Source organism: Natator depressus, chromosome 15 (assembly GCF_965152275.1).
Source record: "Natator depressus isolate rNatDep1 chromosome 15, rNatDep2.hap1, whole genome shotgun sequence".
Taxonomy (NCBI): Eukaryota; Metazoa; Chordata; order Testudines; family Cheloniidae; genus Natator; species Natator depressus.
In genome coordinates, this window is record NC_134248.1 from 22,533,903 (window position 1) to 22,551,946 (window position 18,044).

An 18,044-nucleotide genomic window follows, 5' to 3' on the forward strand; every position below is an offset into this window, starting at 1 on the left:
TTGAAAGGATGAATACCAAGGAAGGAGAAGGAATTGTTAAGTATAGTCCAAGGGCTAACTAGCAGGTGCCAGAATCTGGTTATTCTGATTTAGGAGCATATTACTTCATGGACTTCTCATGAAGTCAAGTACCCTTACTCCCACTGAGTGGTATCTGGGCAAGGGAGAAGAAAGATGAGTCTCAGATCAACTAGGAATGATCACCGGCAGATAGAGTTTGTCCCATTGGGTAATTGTTGGCTAGACAATCCACTTGCAAAATGAGATTTAAAAAGAGAAGGTGGGTAAAGGGAGGTATTGTGGCTCAGTGGATTCACAGAGGTCTGAGGCTCAAGAGCTCTGGATTCTAGGCCCATCTCTGCCATTGGCCTGTTGGGTCATCTCAGGCAAGTCCTATCACCCCTCAATGATGGAGAAACTAACACATAAACATGGGAATAATGATACTTCTCTCCATTGTACGGTGCTTGGCGGTCAACTGATAGGAATCTCTATAGAAGCGCAAGGAATTAAGAAGGGAGTTTTCAGGGTCCTGAACTAACCCAGCCTAGTAATGGTTTGTCATGGAACAAACCTTATTGGCACAATAGTGGAGGAACAGGAAGTCTTCCAGGGACCGATCTGACAAAGCATATCTACTAGCCTGATTTTTCTGCTTTGGTAGGTGCCTTGCTCCAATGGGAGCTGCTGGAAGCAGTGGCAGGTATGTCCCTCGGCCCGCGCTGCTTCCAGCAGCTCCCATTGGCCTGGAGCAGCGAACCGCGGCCACTGGGAGCCGCGATCGGCCGAACCTGTGGACGCGGCAGGTAAACAAACCGGCCTGGCCCGGCAGGGGCTTTCCCCGCACAAGCGGCGGAACAAGTTTGGGAACCACTGAGAGAGTTTTGGCGGAAGCTCTGGCTCTCCAGCCTCTGCTTTGTAATAATATCCACATACTGGCCTTTCTTGAAGCTGCTGTGTACAGGAGAAGTTCTGTTCAGGTTTTAATATTCTCTAGATGACCTCCTTTATTCCCCTGAAATAATCCTTTTGCATGCCTCACTCTCCGTGCCATTGTTTTCAGTCTGTAAACCTGGCGTAGTTTTACTGCCAAGGCACAGAAATATAAATTACGACGCCCAACAAACTCCCACCCCCCCCCACATGGTCTTACCTTTGACCGTGCAAGTCTTTCTGCCAAGGGATTGAGCTCTGTCCTTAGCCAGATAAGAGGCCCTTCTCACGTGTGCAATGGTATTATAGCAGTCCTTATGCCCCCTTTTTATAGCTAGTGGCACCTCATTGACTGCCATCCACATTCAGAGATTAAGAGGGTGTTATACACTGACAACCATTCAAAAGATAGTCAGGAATCTAGAGAGAGAGGTCACAATATTGTGGTGTACTTTGGGCCCCAGATCCTTTTCAAAGAACCCAAAGGGGGGGGTAGTGGGTCCTAATTCACCAAAAGAGAGGGGGTGGAGGTGGGGCTTGCCGAAGGACTGGGTGGGGAAGGAAATAATTGTTGTTCTGAAAAGGAGACTGGAATGACCAAGAATGGAAGTGGACCATGAGAAGACTGAGAGGTGGGAGGCCCACTGGATTAACTCCAAGAAGGCTATCTAGAAGTTGGGGAGGAGGGGATGTGTCTATTAGAGGAGTGAAGATTGCATTAGAATGCGAGGAAAATAGGTCATGGACCCTGGAAGAAGACTTTAGCGGTCTGGATTATTCATATCAGCTTCTGAGATGCAAAATGGAGCCAACAAACACTTTTTGGCACAAAGCTTTTGGGGCCAAAATGATGACAAGGTGGAATAAGTAGCACCTCTGCACAGCCCAGTGAAGGATACAATTTTTAGAGTCCTAAACTACTTTTATGCTTATGGTTCAGGTGTTCACCCCCGGCAGTAACTTGCAATCTGCTCAATGTTTTCTCTTATAATTCTGCTGGAAAACTGTGGTGGTGATATAAAATACAACTATTCTGTGATTCTAAAGGAAGCATGAGAAAGAGAGAGGAAAAAATAACGATAGATTAAATTCTTAGCTTGTTTACTTGCTTACAACTCCCAGTAGAGAAGACAGGGCTGAATTTCTCACAGATCGCTACAAGCAGCACTCGCTTCAACTTGTGCTGTAGCCTCAAAAAAAACCAAACCAAACCATTTTGCACTGGTTTATATGTACAAATGTCCTGCCTGTTAAGGAGAGGCAGGTTGGTCTTGTGGTTAAGACCCAGTGCTGGGGGTTTAAAAGTCTTGTGATTCAATATCTACCTTCAGCACAGACCCAGTCCTGTGTGAGTGTGGGCAAATCACGTGGGATGGTTTTGTTTTGTTTTAAAGCACTTAAGTGACTTAGGAGCAGCAACTTTGGCTTTCTGATGGTCCCGAACTTGTGTGAATCCTACAAACTGCCTTGTCTTTGCTAGCCAACGGAGGGAAAATGTTAACTCCAGGTCAGAACTGTCTATGTGGCAATGTAATGGAATACACAGAGAAGTTACTTAAAAAGCTAGAGAATGGCAGAACCCCGGGGCCATCCAGAGAAGCTGGAGATCAGTGCAGCTCTTCTTATTGATGACAATAAAAGGAGTGGGCCAGATCCGAGTCCTTCTGATTTCAATTTCACGTTACACCAGCTGAGGAGCTCCTCACTGTATAAACAAACGTGGAGGAGTACAATAGTTGCAAATTTTTCTTGGAAAACCTTGGTGTGCAATTTATTTTTTCTGGCCAACATCGAGAAACTTTCCGTCTTAAAATATTCATTTCATTGTTAGCATAGAAGTAACTCGGATTCAACAAGAGCTTATGCGCTTTTGGCATTTTCTGTTTTAAAAAAAAATGACGAGGGATTGGAAAATACCATCGTGTCCTATTAGCACTTCTGCCAGTGTCCGGCCAAGCCATTCTTCGCTCTGATATGCTACAAAGTAGTTGTGAATGAGATGGGTAGGTCAGCCTTATCACTGCCAAGGTTGGAAAAAGCATGTGGATGCCACTGCCAGTGGTGGAGGAAAAGAACGCTTGCCAGATGGTTGCCTAGATCAGTGGTTCTCAACCAGGGGAACGTGTACCCCTGAGGGTCTTCCAGGGGGTACATCAATTCATCTAGACACTTTCCTAGTTTTACAACAGGCTGCATAAAAAGCACTAGCAAAGTCAGTACAAACTGAAATTTCATACTGACAAAGACTTGTCTATACCACTCTATATACTATACACTGAAATGTAAGTACAATATTTATATTCCAATTAATTGATTTTATAATTTATATGGTAAAAATGAGAAAGTAAGGCAATTTTTCAATAACAGTATGCTGTGACGCTTGTGTATTTTTCTAAAAGCGGGGGGTATTTCCTTTCAACTGTTTTTTAAACATTTCTTTTAATTTCACTAGGCCAATTACATCTGATAACACAACAGGAACCAACCATGAAGGATCAATTGGGTGTGATGCTTTCCGCAGCTAAATCTGGTAACACCCCAAGTGAGGCAGACTCTAGAAAGACCTAGAAGACAATAGAGAGCAACAGAGAAAAATCAGTCTTTAACAGTACTCTAATGTCATGAAAAATCCAGCCTTGCAGCCAAATTGGATATAATTCAAGATTGTTTAAATGAGCCAACTTCTACATTGGTGCTGGCTGAGAAAACTATTGAAGTATTATCTGTACCAGCAGCGTAGCAAGAACCAAAAAAAAAAGTCTTTACAAGCTGTGACAACCTCCGTTGGTGTATGACAGTATTGCCTTACAGCGGAAGCAAGGGAATATAAGAAACAAAGTGAAATACTGTAGCCTTAGAGTGATTAACGTTTCAAAGAAAATAAAGGAAGAACGCTGTGACTACTTCTAAATCCTTCCCCCCTCTCCCCCACCCCTTTGGGAACATAGGAGAACAATATTGCTTCTCTTATTTGTACTTGGAAGGACTTTTTTTTTTTTTTTTTTAAATAACAGCAACGGGGATGGTGGCTTTGACAGCATGGTTGCAACAGAAGGTGGAAAGAGGAAAGCGTCTTGCAATTAAGTCTCGGTTACAGTAGAGGAAACACATGGATAAGATTGGTGGAATTAGAGGTTCATTTCTTGTCTGTGTGGTGGTTTGTCTCTCAACCCTGGGCCATATCACATGATATGATCCCATGCATGGATTCTCAGGCTTGCTTGTCAGACCAACAATATTGTTTCAGAAGGGGAAAAGTATTATCTTTATCCTCTTTGTAGGGATAGTGTGAGGTTTGTTTAATGCTTTCTGATCCTCTGTTGAGAATGCTACATATAAATGGAAAGTATTATTAATGGTAGTATTAATTGCCTGCTAACTCAGCATCCTATTTAATCTTCCTGTTGTATGTCACTGGCAAAAATATATTAAAAATATGGAAGATGCACAGAGGAGAAATGTCATTGTACTTTTTAGCTTCAAGCTCTATCTAAGCAATTGGATGTATTGTATTTTTATTTGTGACAAAATCCACGTATATGATTTTGATACATCTGAAAAGGGAATTACATTTGCCTGCCACTTTTATCAGACCTTTGAGAATTTGTATTATAAATTCATGAATTAGGATGGCAAGGGATTAACTAGGTTATCCAGATTAGGTTTGTATTTCAAATCGATTTCATTAATATAAAAGCCTCTCTCAGCTATAAAACATGATTTACTAACCTCTTTTCCTAGAAAGGTGCTGATTCTCTTCCCGTTGCTCTCTTGTGCCAATGTCACCGCATGTTATAAAAGCTGGAGAAAGGCGGGGGTAAGGACTGGCCAGTTCTATACGGAATGGTAAAACAGTTAAGTGGGACAATATTGTAATCCTGGTATTACCAGCCCCTGCAATGGGAAACCCATTCGTGCCCACCGAGAACTTGCCTGTTCTGCACAGTGTAGCCATTCAAGGCGTCACATAGGGATCGAATTCAAGTTTTGCTCCCCAAAAAAGGGCACCTACCAGTTGAGCTCCAGATGAATTTCCACTAGTTGTAGCCGTATTAGTACATGTAATTGGGCAGTTGTTGTTCCTATGTCACTAGAGGGCAGTGACACACACAGGATTTAGCCAAGTCAGTATAATGCACAGAATGCGTGGGCCCTGAGAATGGTGGCACTTCTTAGAAAACGGTAAATGGGGGCCCTAAAAAGTCTTTTCAGCACATTCCAATTGCACCAAGAATGAGAGTGACTGTTACTTATCCGTTTTGCGGCTTTGCTATTGACCCATTCCCGGTCTTGTATTCTATAGATTCGGGGGCAGAAACATAGCCACTTATGTACTAACCCTTTTTTTTTTTTTTACAGGCTTGGGAATTAAATCAGCAGTAGCATAAGCAAGACCCATTTGAAAACCAGCTGGGCTACACAGGATAAGAGAGGTCATCAGGTGAGACGCAATCTTAAAGGCAGGTTCCCTTTTGTCTCTCATAAACAATCACTTCCCCCCCCTCCCCCCGCTTCTGTACTATAAACAATAAGACATCAAAGCCCAGCGAGTGTTCTCCTATTCTGATTTTGCAGTGGCCTCTCTGATTGCGCTGCAGTGGCTTCCATCTGAAACAGCTCCAGAGGTGAAAGTTTTTTTTTTTTAAAAAGTCTTTAGAAAATTACCATTTGCTCTATCTATCGTACACAGCAACGGCAGTGTATTCTGACAACCACTTAGAGGGGATTATAACATAACTACTCAAAATCAGTTCTTATTGCCATCTGTTCCCTGAACAAGAGGAACTGAGCTCCGGCAGTTCTATGCTACATTCTTCATAGACTGTTGCTGCTTGGAACTGTGCTTTCAAATATGTTATCTATTTACTCCTGGTGCTGTTATCTAAGATGGACCCTTGAGCTGTCAGCATCTGATATTGCAATCGATGGTAAATGTGTAAACTCTCATTACACACTGCCTTTATACCAGATTGGACAGCAACATTAATGAAACATGGAATCTAAGTGCAAGAGTTAATTCAGTTTGAGAGCTATTTGAAGATGTCAGCTAATTAGTAACCCTTCTTTTCAGCTGAAAGGCTTTAACTCCATTTCCTATTGATAGATTGCTTCCAGGAATGCCAGATCAATAATGGAAGGCACTTCGGGATTATAACAAAAGACATAATATGCTCACTATTGTTAAATTCCAGACAGTGGACTTGGTCTGGTGGGATGTGGTGATGTCCCATTTGTGTAGATCCAGAGGAAGACTGTCCTGTGCTGAAGGGGAGGGTAGAACTGTGTTCCTTCACGCTGCAGCTGAATAAAACAATGAATTGCTCCTACTCCCACTGAAGCAAATGGCAAAGCTCCCATTGACTTGAAAATGTGTAAGAGCCATCCAATGCACAGGCTTTAAACTAGACACGAAGCAAGTATTGTCATTATCATTTATTTCTAGCATGGTAGCGCCAAATGGCCCAATCACGATCAGGACCCTGTTGCTCTAGGTGCATTACAAACCTACAGGAAGACACAGTCTGTGCACCCATGAGTTGATAGTTTATCTATAGTAGTCTCATACTGCTGCTAATCATGGCAGGAATGTCAGAATGAATCTAATTTAGGTAACGGGTGTCTTGCATTTGCAAACTAACATGTATGTCCAACATGCGAAGTAAGGCAGAAGATGAACTATAAAGAGGATCGTTAATGTGCTAAAGTGGCTGCACATAAATGCAGAGCCTCAGAAAATTAAGCATTACATCACCCAACCTGGGTTCAGAATAAACCATGGTAGCTAGCATAGGATGCCCACACCTTTGCTGTGGGGCTCCATCTTTGTGTTCAGCTTTGATGTTGCCACCCGATCGCCTCAGTCACTGTTTTATGAAATCTGAACTCGTGGGGGTGGTGGGATCTGGTTTCAGAGTTTTAGCAGAGGTTTGTATGTTTTTAAAATAACTGGTTCCATCTCTCACTAGCGAAGCTCTGCTGTCATATTGCAGAGAGACAACTGCTGGGTTTGCTGAGGAAGGGGAGGGAAGAGAAGCCTATTTGGAAAGGGAGAAAACAAGGTCTCATTTTAAAGATAATGCAGGCCCTGTGCTCCTGTAATGCTTCCTGACCCTTTCCCTGGGATGAAGAGGGGTGTGTGTGTGTGTGTGTGGGGGGGTCATTCAAAGCACACTGAGGTCATTGGAAATCTCTGAGTGGCTTTGGATTGGAGCCATTATACTGTTGTTAACCATTTGGGGCACTTTCATTTCATGAGAGCACGGGCATTTTGTGACCCACTGTCCATGGCTGCACAGGAATCAAGAGGGCATAATGCACCACCTTACTCCACCGTGTGTGCCGCCTGCCTGTATCACAGGTCACAGCACTAGAGGGAGAACAGCCTGAGAGGGGCTGCTGCTCTGCCTCCCTCACAGAGGAGTGAGGAAGGGACAGGCAGGGCCTGACTGCTTCCTCCTTTCCCATCCAAGAGGAAGGACAGCCTTGTGGTTAGACTGCTAGCCTGGGATTCAAGAGACCCCAGATCAATTCCTTATTCTGCCTCAGACTTCCTGTGTCCCCTTGGGCAAGTCATTTAGTATCTGTGCCTCAGTTCCCCATCTGCAGAATGGGGATAACAACTCTGCCCTACCTGCCAGAGGTGCAGTGAGGATTAATACATGAAGTGCTCAGAGCTGTGGTCATAGGGGCCAGGTGAACGTTCATGAGAACCTGCTGGCTAGCACAACTGAGCTGCTTGGAGGGGACAATGGGCTGGTGCAGATGCCCCTCCCTCCTCAGAGTAGGAACCGGACACTGGATTGTCTGTGGTCTTTGGCTATTTTAGGTGATGCTGTCAAGCATGTCATGTTACAATGATTCATCTTAAACCACCATAGCACAGATGTAGTCTACAGTCCCGCTGCATGTGTTACCAAGGTGTATATAGTCTCCACTTGATGTAGGTGTCCAACTCCCATTAGTGCTAATGGGAGCTACTGTGTCCATGCTGCTAGGGAAGGCTATTTCCCAGACTGTCAACAACTAATAAAAATGGCATTTCAATTTGGATACCCAACCTTCAATTTAGGAAGCAGGCACTTGAGCTGAATTTTTGACAGCTGCTGTACCATAATTAACTTCAGGCTCACATGGAATTGTTTATGCCATTTCTACAATTTGGTCATGGGAATTAATTCTTCTTTTGCATCCTTTGCAAAGGCAATACAAGCAAGATTCCTTGTGGTTTGGTCCTTCTGAGCTTTGAAGAGGGAATAAGCAAGAAGAAGAGATGCTTGTCTGTAGCAGGCTATTCTCTGGTTTCCAGCAAATAAATGATACAGGGCTTCTACTGAGTTGGGAGTGGTTGGATCAGTCTCACAGAGGAGAAAGAATTAATTTGGAGTACTATCAATCTGGCAAAATTTAGTTGCAGTCCTTAGAGAGAGCTTGGTTCTGGGATTTTTGCAAGCCCCAGTAGCTTCTTCATGTTGTGGATGGAATGGTGACTAAGTTTATAGCAGGACTCAAATGAAAACCAGTCATTAACTGTTTTCCCAGTGAAGGGGGGAGTCCATATGTGCTCATTTTATTCCAGGAAAATTTCAAAGAGCATTAACACACAACCACATCTGAAGGAGCTGGTATGTTCTACTGAGACAGTAGCCCCCGTAAAGAATGGTTTAAATGATCTGCTGCATTAGAACAAGTCCTCTACTTCAGCAGTTCTCAAACTGTGGGTCAGGATCCCAAAGTAGGTTGTGACCCCATTTTAATGGGGTCGCCAGGGCTGGTGTTAGACTTGCTGGGACCCGAGCCCCACAGCGTGGGGCCCAAGCCCCACGGCCCAGGGCTGAAGCCTGAGGGCTTGGTCCCGGGACAGCAGGGCTTAGGCTTCAGCTTCAGCCGTGGGTAGCCGGGCTCAGATTACAGGCCCCCCCGCCCAGGACTGAATCCTTTGGGTTTTGGCCTCCCCACCAGGGGCGGTGGGGCTCAGGTGGGGTCAGGCTTCAGTCTTCCCCCTCCTGGGGTCGTTGTCAGAAGGGCGTCGTGGTGCAATGAAGTTTGAGAACTGCTGCTCTACTTCATTGCATTGTAGAGTTAAAAATTCAACATTTTGAAGGAGTGCTTCAGCAAGCATGCTTTTAAGGGTCTGATCCCTTAAGTCATTAGACCCTCACTCTACTGACTTTTAACTCCCATTAGCTATGTTAGTTCTGCAGTCCAGTAGCAGAGTGAGCTGGATTCAATTCATGAATAGAATCACCAGCATCAACCGTCAGAATTGCTAACCAAGTGCTGGGGTTTGGTCCAACACACACAATGGAGGCAAAGAGAGTTGCAAGGAGGCCCAAATTATTTGGGGGCAACTGTGCTGCACAAATATTCCTGAGGGCAAACACTGATCTGCATAAACTTGGTTCTCGGAGACCAGGGTGTGTTTGTAGAGTTGGTAGTTAGATCAAACCATCCACTGATTAAACTGGCTATGGAAGCCATTGATGGTCAACAAATATGGAACCCCACAATGCCTCTTTACAGAGTTTAGCTGTCCTTGTTGTCTTTCGTCTGCCACAAAAGCATGAGTTAAAGTTGCAATGTCTGTTTTTATTTTGAGCATCCTTCTTTGCCTCAGAGAGTGTCACACGATCAGGATGGTTTATGTCTAATCATTCATAGCTTTTTGTCTTTGAATGCATTGATTGCGAGGTTGGTTTATTTAATGACTTTGGAGATGGACTGTGATGGGAGTAGCAATGCAGGTTGCTTATGGCATAAGCCCATTTGTAATAGCTAGGGGGAATATATTTTAACTAGCCAGTAGTTAAAAGAATCATTTCATTTTCTTCTCGACACATTTCACTAGCTGCTTTGTGCTTTACAAAGCTAAGCTACAGTACGTGTACAAGACGGAGTCTCTCCGCTGTCGGATCCCTTTGATGTTTTGCTCAACTCAGTGGAAAATATCTAGGTAGCACCTACTGAGTAATACTGTCTAGCAGGCTAGAATAAATATCTTGTATTGTTAACAGATGTGATTAGATGGTTCATTTAGTGGTTCAGGATTTTACACTGCAGTATTTCTCATCTAAGTTTAATTCCTGAGCTGTCTGCCGAAAGAATCCCATCTCATTAAAGGAAATCAAGGCCGTTTTACTGGTAACTAGAGAGAGTCTCTCACACTCTGTTCAAATCTGGTCTCTGTTTTCCAGAAACTGGTGTATTTGATTGCACCTGACAGATTACTTTGGAATCCCAGAGGTTACAGATTCTTAATCCTGCTCATCTCTATTTGTAATAGCTGTTCAGCTATGAGTGGTGCTTGGCTTGTGGTGGTGCTGAGCTGCCATTGGTACTTAAATAACTGACGTGCTGCTTCCCCTCAAAGGGATATGATCTGATTTTCCTGGGAAGCGCCACACTTTTGTAATGGACGTCTGTGGATGAGCTGCTCAAAGACTTAACTAAAGTTTGCCCAAGTGAATAATTAAACATGTGGCATTCCCAAGCTGAGCCTGGTGGTGGCATTTTATCCATTAAAAGTCATCATGCTCCCTGTCACCTCATCTGAGCAGTGGCATTATGGGTAGATCTCTCACAGTTCTCCTGTAAACATTGTCTAGATGTCAATAAGAAGGCTTTAAAAAAAAAAAAAAAAGGTTCTATGCATGTTATTGGTTCCTCCTCTAAGTCTGTATCAAGCTCTCTTTTGCTTGTATTGTTGCTCCCCGGGCATTGTCCTTCGCTTGTTAACTCTTCCAGGGTTATGTGCATAACTTAGAGCTGGATTTTGATACCTTTAGTCAGGTTAGGGAGCTCCTCCTTCCACAGCTAGAATATAAGGGTTTACATGAAGTCAGGGAGATAAGCTCCTTAGAGCCTGTATTTGGTCTGGACCATAAATCCTAATGCACAGCTGTCGTGTAGTCATAAGCATCGTTCTTTATTGCTCTAAGAACCGTGACTCTTAAAAAAAGGAATCTTTTGATAATAATAACAATGAGGCCATATCTCCTACCGTTTGGGCTGGGCTGGAGAGTCGCATGTGAGCGCACAGCAGAAGGTTCACCATTGAAACCATATCGCTGTCATTCTGATCTTTCAGTTCTCCGTAGCAAGTCTCTGCAGTGGGTTAAATGTCATCTCTTCGATCACAAGATTCCACCTCATGCAAGGCTCTTCTGGTGTGTTTAAGTGAAGGATGGTTGTTTTGTGAATGAAGTGAGAAATAGTCCTGACCTTGGCTTTGTCCTCTCCCCTGTGGCACTCAAGCTTGCTGTTAGATTTAGTGGATCTGCTTGTAACCAGAGACTAGTGTTGTGGGGTAGCTGGCAGGATCAAACAGCCCTGTGAGTCTGTTTGAGGCTGTGCTCATGAGGAGGTGATGCTGCTGAGTTGTCATGTCCTATTTGCTATTGTGCATTGCTCAGGAGGAGCGTTGTCGTCAATGAAGCTATTATTATTTTTTAACTCAAAATGATAAATCAATACTGACATTTTTAATAAGTTTGGTTTTTAAAAGTTGTCATATTAGGCGGTTTTTGTTGTGTACATTTCTCACTGATTCCTTAACACAAACACAGCAGATACCCTCACTCACCCTGCTGGCAATCTGCAAAAAGACTATGCCAATAGCCCTGGGTCAAAATCATACACTGGGTTACACTGGTAAAAAGAAAATGAGTACTTGTGGCACCGTAGAGACTTACAAATTTATTAGAGCATAAGCTTTCGTGAGCTACAGCTCACTTCATTGGATGCATTCCGTGGAAAATACAGTGGGGAGATTTATATACACAGAGAACATGAAACAATGGGTGTTACCATACAGACTGTAACCAGAGTGATCAGGAAAGATGAGCTATTACCAGCAGGAGAGCGGGCGGGGAGGGTGGGGGAACCTTTTGTAGTGATAATCAAGGTGGGCCATTACCAGCAGTTTACAAGGACAGTAGGAGGGGAAATAAACAAGGGGAAATAGTTTTACTTTGTGTAATGACACATCCGCTCCCAGGGTTACATTGGGAGTCTCTTCCCTCCACATGAGCAGTAGGGCCGGATCTCTCCCTATCGCACCAGCTGTTCGTAGGTTTGGATAGTGGCTGCTGTGTAGCTAAGTTTCAGAGTAACAGCCGTGTTAGTCTGTATTCGCAAAAAGAAAAGGAGGACTTGTGGCACCTTCGAGACTAACCAATTTATTTGAGCATCCGATGAAGTGAGCTGTAGCTCACGAAAGCTCATGCTCAAATAAATTGGTTAGTCTCTAAGGTGCCACAAGTCCTCCTTTTCTTTTTGTGTGGCTAAGGACACCATAGCTGCTAGGTGTATCCAGCCCCTCAGCTGGCTATGCATAGCTGCCATATTCTGTCAGACCAGAAGCCTGATGAAATCTGATGTGTCTGATATCTTGTCTCCAGCAATGGATAGTCACGCGTGAGCCAACAGAAAATTTCCTTAATACTAAGCATACAGAACCCCACCTTTATTCTACTGACCGTGCTGGTGCTGGGAAAAGTGTGGAAGAGCTGCCTTGAAATCCCAGATGACTTTATCTACAGTGTAAAAAGAGAGGATGGGAAAGCAAAGCAATAGTAGCTCTATTAAATTCTGGGTTGAGGGACACTGCATTCTGTCAGAGAGACAAGGTGTGTGAGGTAATATCTTTTATTGGACCAAGGTCTGTTGGTGAGACAGACAAGCTTTTGAGTCACACAGAGCCCTCCTTCAAGTCTGGGAAAGGAACTCTGTCTCACAGCAAAATGCAAGAGGGAACAGATTGTTTAGCGTAAGTAGTTAGTACATATTTTAAGGGACCGTATGCTACATACTGCATTCTGTCAGTGTAAGCGGGGGAATTAGTCCCGCTCTTGTGGGGAACTTTCCTGGCTTCTGCACTACCCCGGTGAAGTGGGCTAGCGAAAGGATCTGAGTCCTCGCTCCCACTTCCTTTACCCAGTGGCCTTCCTGCCCTTGAGGACTCCCCTTCCACTCTCCTGTCTGGCAGAGTCCTCGTAACCCCAACAAGGCTGGGCCCAGGATTCCTGGGGGGCTCGACCCCCAACCCTACTGGGTTACCTAGGACAGGGACTAGGGTGTCCCCACTCCAGGGTACTCTTTCTGCACTGGGCACTTCTCTGACCCACTGACCATTACATACAAGTTAAAGAAAATGCAAGTTATTTAATCAACAATTTTAAAAAGAATAAGGAAAAATGGGAAAGGTTAAAGGAAACGCATCACCCCGCTCTGTGCAGGGAACATCACAAACAGTGTCTCTGGAATGTCAGGGTAGTTCACAGTCTGTTCCTTGTAAGTCCCAGGCCTCCTGCTCAGGCCCTGGCTGTGCTGTAGGGATGCTGTGGGTTGGACACTTGCTCTGGTGGTGGCCACACGCTCTAAGTGATAAGACCCTTCTTCCCAGTGTTGCCCCCGCCCTGTCGGGGTTATGATCCAAGCCTGGCCCGCAGAGCCTCTTGGCTGAGGCATCTCCCTGTGCTGGGCCGCTGCCCAGGGTCCCCCTCGCTCTCCCCAGCTGCTCACCGCACCCAGCTCCGGGCTGCTCCAGCCCCAGCTCCACCACTCGGTCTCAGCGCTGCTGCTGCTGCTCTGCCTCCAGCTCCCTGGGCTGCTTCTTTGGCCCCTCCGGCTCTGGTTGCTGCAGCTCTGCTCCCAGGACAGGGTCTGCTCTCTCTGGGCTGCTTTTCTGGCCCCTCTGGCTCTGGTTGCTGCAGCTCTGCTCCCAGGGCAAATCTGCTCTCTCTGGGCTGTGCCTCTGGCTTTGGGGCTGCAGCTCTGCTCCCAGGACAGGGTCTGCTTTCTCTGGGCTGCTTTTCTGGTCCCTCTGGATCTGGCCCAGCTCTGCTCCCCAGCTTAGCTTGGGCCCGACTCTGTCTGACCCAGGCAAATCCAGCTCACACGGAGGACGGGACCTCCCTGGCCTCCTGACTCTCTCTGATTAGCCTGCCCACCCTGTCATTCAGGCTGACCTGGAGCATTGGCCTCTCCCCATTATTCCTGGGGACTGTCAGTTTCAGGGTCCTGATTTCCCATAGACCCTTCCCCTTTTAGTACTGGGAGCTAGCCAACCAAAACACCCCACTGAATGTTAGTAAGGGGGCAACAGACCCCTTATATCAGCATCCTATAGACTGGCTTTGAAAAGAGGTTTCACCTTTACACTCTTCTGTGGGACAACACTCTCAGTAACATAAACAGGGAACTTGCCCAAATTATCCCGTGGCGTCTCCTGCGTGGTATGGATTGGGTTGTGACTGTGTCACAAAGGGCATTGAAATTTACTCAAAACTGACGCTTTCCGATAAAAAGTTTTGGTTTTGGCAAATCCTCATTTTCTGACAAAAAATGGCTTTGTTGCAGAATTCCTGACCAGCTCTAGTGGTGAGTACTCTCAGCTGGGAACAACCGCATCTTGGAGGATCAGGCCTTACATTTGCCATTTTTTGATTGAGTGACTAAGACGCTCAGGAGTAGCATGTTACCTTTGGAGACCTGGGTCTGATTACATCTGAGGTGGAAGTGTGAATCAGGCTTGCCTTCTGTGGCGATTATGTTACCTAAGTCACAAATGGAACGTGTCCGACTGTAGTGTAATTACTTACTGAGGTGGTTGTTTGAATAGCAGTCAGAACTGCAAGGCAGGATTGAAAGAAGAGGGAGCTTATACAGCATCTGCCTGTCTGTGTAGGGGAGAGGAGGGCTGTTTGACTCCATTGTTATTTGTCCCTCCTATTCATGAATACTCCATTTTAATTAGATGATGTGGAGGAAGGTACTTATCAGTATGAGCAAGCATGGCACAATGTGATCCATACTAGTTCTGAGTCTGGACCCATTTGAACAATTTGCAGTGAAGATATTAGATACATAGGGTCTCAGTTGGCATAACTTAAAGTAACCATTAATTTCAGTGGAATGATGCAAGTCTAAGGATCTAGCTGAGTAGCTTTGCTAGGAGCAGAGGTAATTCAGTGCTTGAATGGACATCTAACGTGGTGGTGGTTTGTTTTTTTGTAACTTATGACACTGCTTACAGGTAAGTGCCTTCAGACATAAAACCAGCTGATTTAAATCCAGCCCCTAAAATTCTGTTTACCTAATTTAGGTAAGAGTTTACTCTAGATGTTCAGCTCTGGCTAGAAGACAATGGCCTGTGCAGTGTAAACAGTATGTCTTTAATTTCCTCATACAGATATATTAATACTTGTTAATGAATGAGCTTAAACTTGATTGACTGCAGTTTTTAGTACGAGCAATTAAAGGCCTCCCTTTTTCTTTCTAGTATGCAATGCAAAAGTGCAGAATATTAAATCCTACACTACATCCATTAGGAAGTCAAGCAATTAAACAACTATGGAATCCTCAGATCAGTTTAAAAGCTTTTCCACTTGCTGTTAACTACACATTAGCAAAAACCGATACTTAATGGCTAAAAGCCTTCAATATCCCAAATACAAGTAAAATACAATAAAAAAGCTGGCACACCTTCAAAGTATCTTTAAATGATAGGGGCATTTTAAAATAAAAGATAATTAAAACCTTCAAGATAAGCCAATCGGAAGCTCACAGATCCCGTATGACATGATCCCAAGGAGCAGTCAGGAATGGCTGATTATGAAGAAATAGAACCAGCTGATTCCGAATATTCTGTTTTTTTTTAAAGTGGATTTGCACAATGGAGCAAATATAGGAAGAATTTTCCATTGAAATAGACTTGTGTGGTATTTTTGGACTCTTTGCAGCTATTTATATTTAGAGGAGTGTTTTTTCTCGCCCACCACTCAGCTTTCTTTGTTGGATGCTGTGGTGAAGTCCTGTGTGTGTGTGTGTGTGTGTGTGTGTGTGTGTGTGTTACATACTTGGTTTACAGCAATGATTAGGATCTTACACCACTTGTGCCTGGATGGCTTCAAGGCGGGGATCAAAAGGAGAAGGAAATGAGCTTGGAGCAACCAAGTCTTTGTTCAGGGATAAAGTGATATTTTTGCATTTACATGTTGCCTTTCATGCTAAAGGACTTGTGTGTGTCTGGTGTTGTTAATAAAATGTGACCACTGAATTGTAGCCACTGAGGAGAAAAAAATTGGCCAAGGATACCAGGACCAACTTTTAGTCTTGTTTAAAGTACAACGGGATCATCTTTTAGATTCACACAGAGTGGAATGGACATAATTTTTTAGGGCTGGTTGGAACACCAGACAGAGGGGTTGGGCTAATATTTCTTTGGGAAGGGGAGCAAAATGATGTGCAACCTGACACATTGGGAGTCTGTGTGGTAGAGTGCTGAGAACTTGGCTCCTGATAGACCAGCTCACGTGTTGTGCGAGTTAGAGGGGAGACTTCCTGGCTGAGGAAGAACCATGGTCCCTGCAGGAGGGTGGGACTGAGTGAGGACCGGAATGGAGTAGGGTTGGGATTGGAATTTGCCCCCCTTCCCAAAGAAATATCTGAATAGGTTTCAACTAGTAGTGCCAATCTATTTCCACCAGAGAAACACTCCATAGCTGGGGATAATTAGGGCACTGGCCTGGAACATGGGAGACTGGGTTCATGTCCCTGCTCAGCACGATCAGGGATGGAAAAACATCTGCTCCTGAATCAGGCAGAGCAGGGACTTGAACCTGACTCTACCACATCACAGGCCAGTGCCCTAACCCCACACACCCCCCCTTCAGCGCAGAACAAAACCGAAGTTGCAGTGACAAGGAATTGTCATCTCTAATCAGGAGTCTCCTCTTAGACGGTTTGGAAAGGCAGGTGCCCTGTAGGATTACTAATGTTGTGATTGACTGAAGAAAAATTACCAAGATCTAGAAAGAGACTTTAGGCAAAGCCCTGAGCAAGGAGCATTACATAAGCTACAGGCCCCCAGGAGCAGTTGGGGAGACACTGTGACACCATCTTGCAGAGGGCTGGTAATTTGCTGTGGCCTGTTCAGGAGCCAACACCCCGGCACTGGCTCAGCTGAGCTGTCCAACATGCAGGACATGTAGAGCCAAGGATCTGCTTGTGGGAGTGGAAGAAAGGTGTGTGCAACTCTTGCTTACTACAACACACTTGGGTTCATGGTCCAGTTGCTTGCGCAGGTGCGTCATGGAAGGTCTTGTTCCTTTTGACTCCCTGGCTCTAATGTATGGTCCAAGTCACAGCATAGTCCCAAGAATGTTCCTATCCAAAACTTTTATGCATCTAAAGATCTTGGTAGCACCAGTTAAACCCAAAGCACAATGATAGGATGAGCTCGCCCAGCTACTGATAAGCACTTGGAGCCCCAAACCATTGATTAGTATGGCAGTTATTAACCAAAGATGGTTTTAATTAGAGAGCCTCATAAGGAGAGTTGAAACGTTACCATTCACAGGCTCCAACTCAGGAGTGCATCCCTAATTAGCACAGCACACTGGCACTTGCTTAGCTTGACACGTGCTTAAGTCCCATTGAAGTCAAGTTAAGCATGTGTTTAAGTGCTGTCCTGAATAGTGCTCAAGAGGGTGTGGGATTCCTCCCCACCCCCGGTCTGTTTCTTGTAGGTCACTTGTGGCTAAAAGGTTGAGTGGTGAAAATTAGCACCGACATTTGGATCTGCCAGCTGAGTTCCCATCCTACTCTCTCCTTTCAGATTTTACCAACATGGTGCAGTATGATTGTCTCAAAGGGTATGTCAAAAAAGGACCCTCCGCGGGGAGGCTCAGAGCCTCAGTCAGCTGACTAGGACGCGTGGGGCTCATACTAAAGGGTAAAAATAGCAGCATAGACATTTGGGCTCGGGCTGGAGCCCGGGCTCTGAAACCCACTGAGCGGGGTGTGGGTCTCAGAGCCCAGACTCCAGCCCAAGCCCAAACAGCTAGGCTGCTATTTTTAGCCCCATAGCACGAGCCCGCGTCAGTTGACCTGGGCTCTGAGACTTGCTGCTGCAGGTTGCTTTTTTTTAATGTATCGGCGTACTCAAAAGGTAGAAGAAGCTCATCTTCCCTATGAATTCATTTTCCTGGTGTAGGGGGAAAAGGTGAAATAAGAAAGATTGTAAGCTCTAAATTCTCATGGCCCTGGACTGCTCATATATGACAGCTACAGCTAGAAGCCTGCTCTGCAATGTTCTCCCACGTGGCTCCAGC

General features: G+C 45.0%; 1 long non-coding RNA gene across 1 annotated transcript in view; it reads left to right on the forward strand.

Annotated features, from left to right (window-relative positions):
- The first annotated feature begins 5,101 nt into the window (after positions 1-5,101).
- The window catches only part of LOC141999443 (uncharacterized), a 90,063-nt gene continuing 77,120 nt past the window's right edge, over positions 5,102-18,044 (forward strand). Inside the window, exon 1 of the long non-coding RNA XR_012642010.1 lies at positions 5,102-5,374. This is a non-coding gene — a long non-coding RNA (uncharacterized LOC141999443). The remainder of the gene's footprint in view (positions 5,375-18,044) is intronic.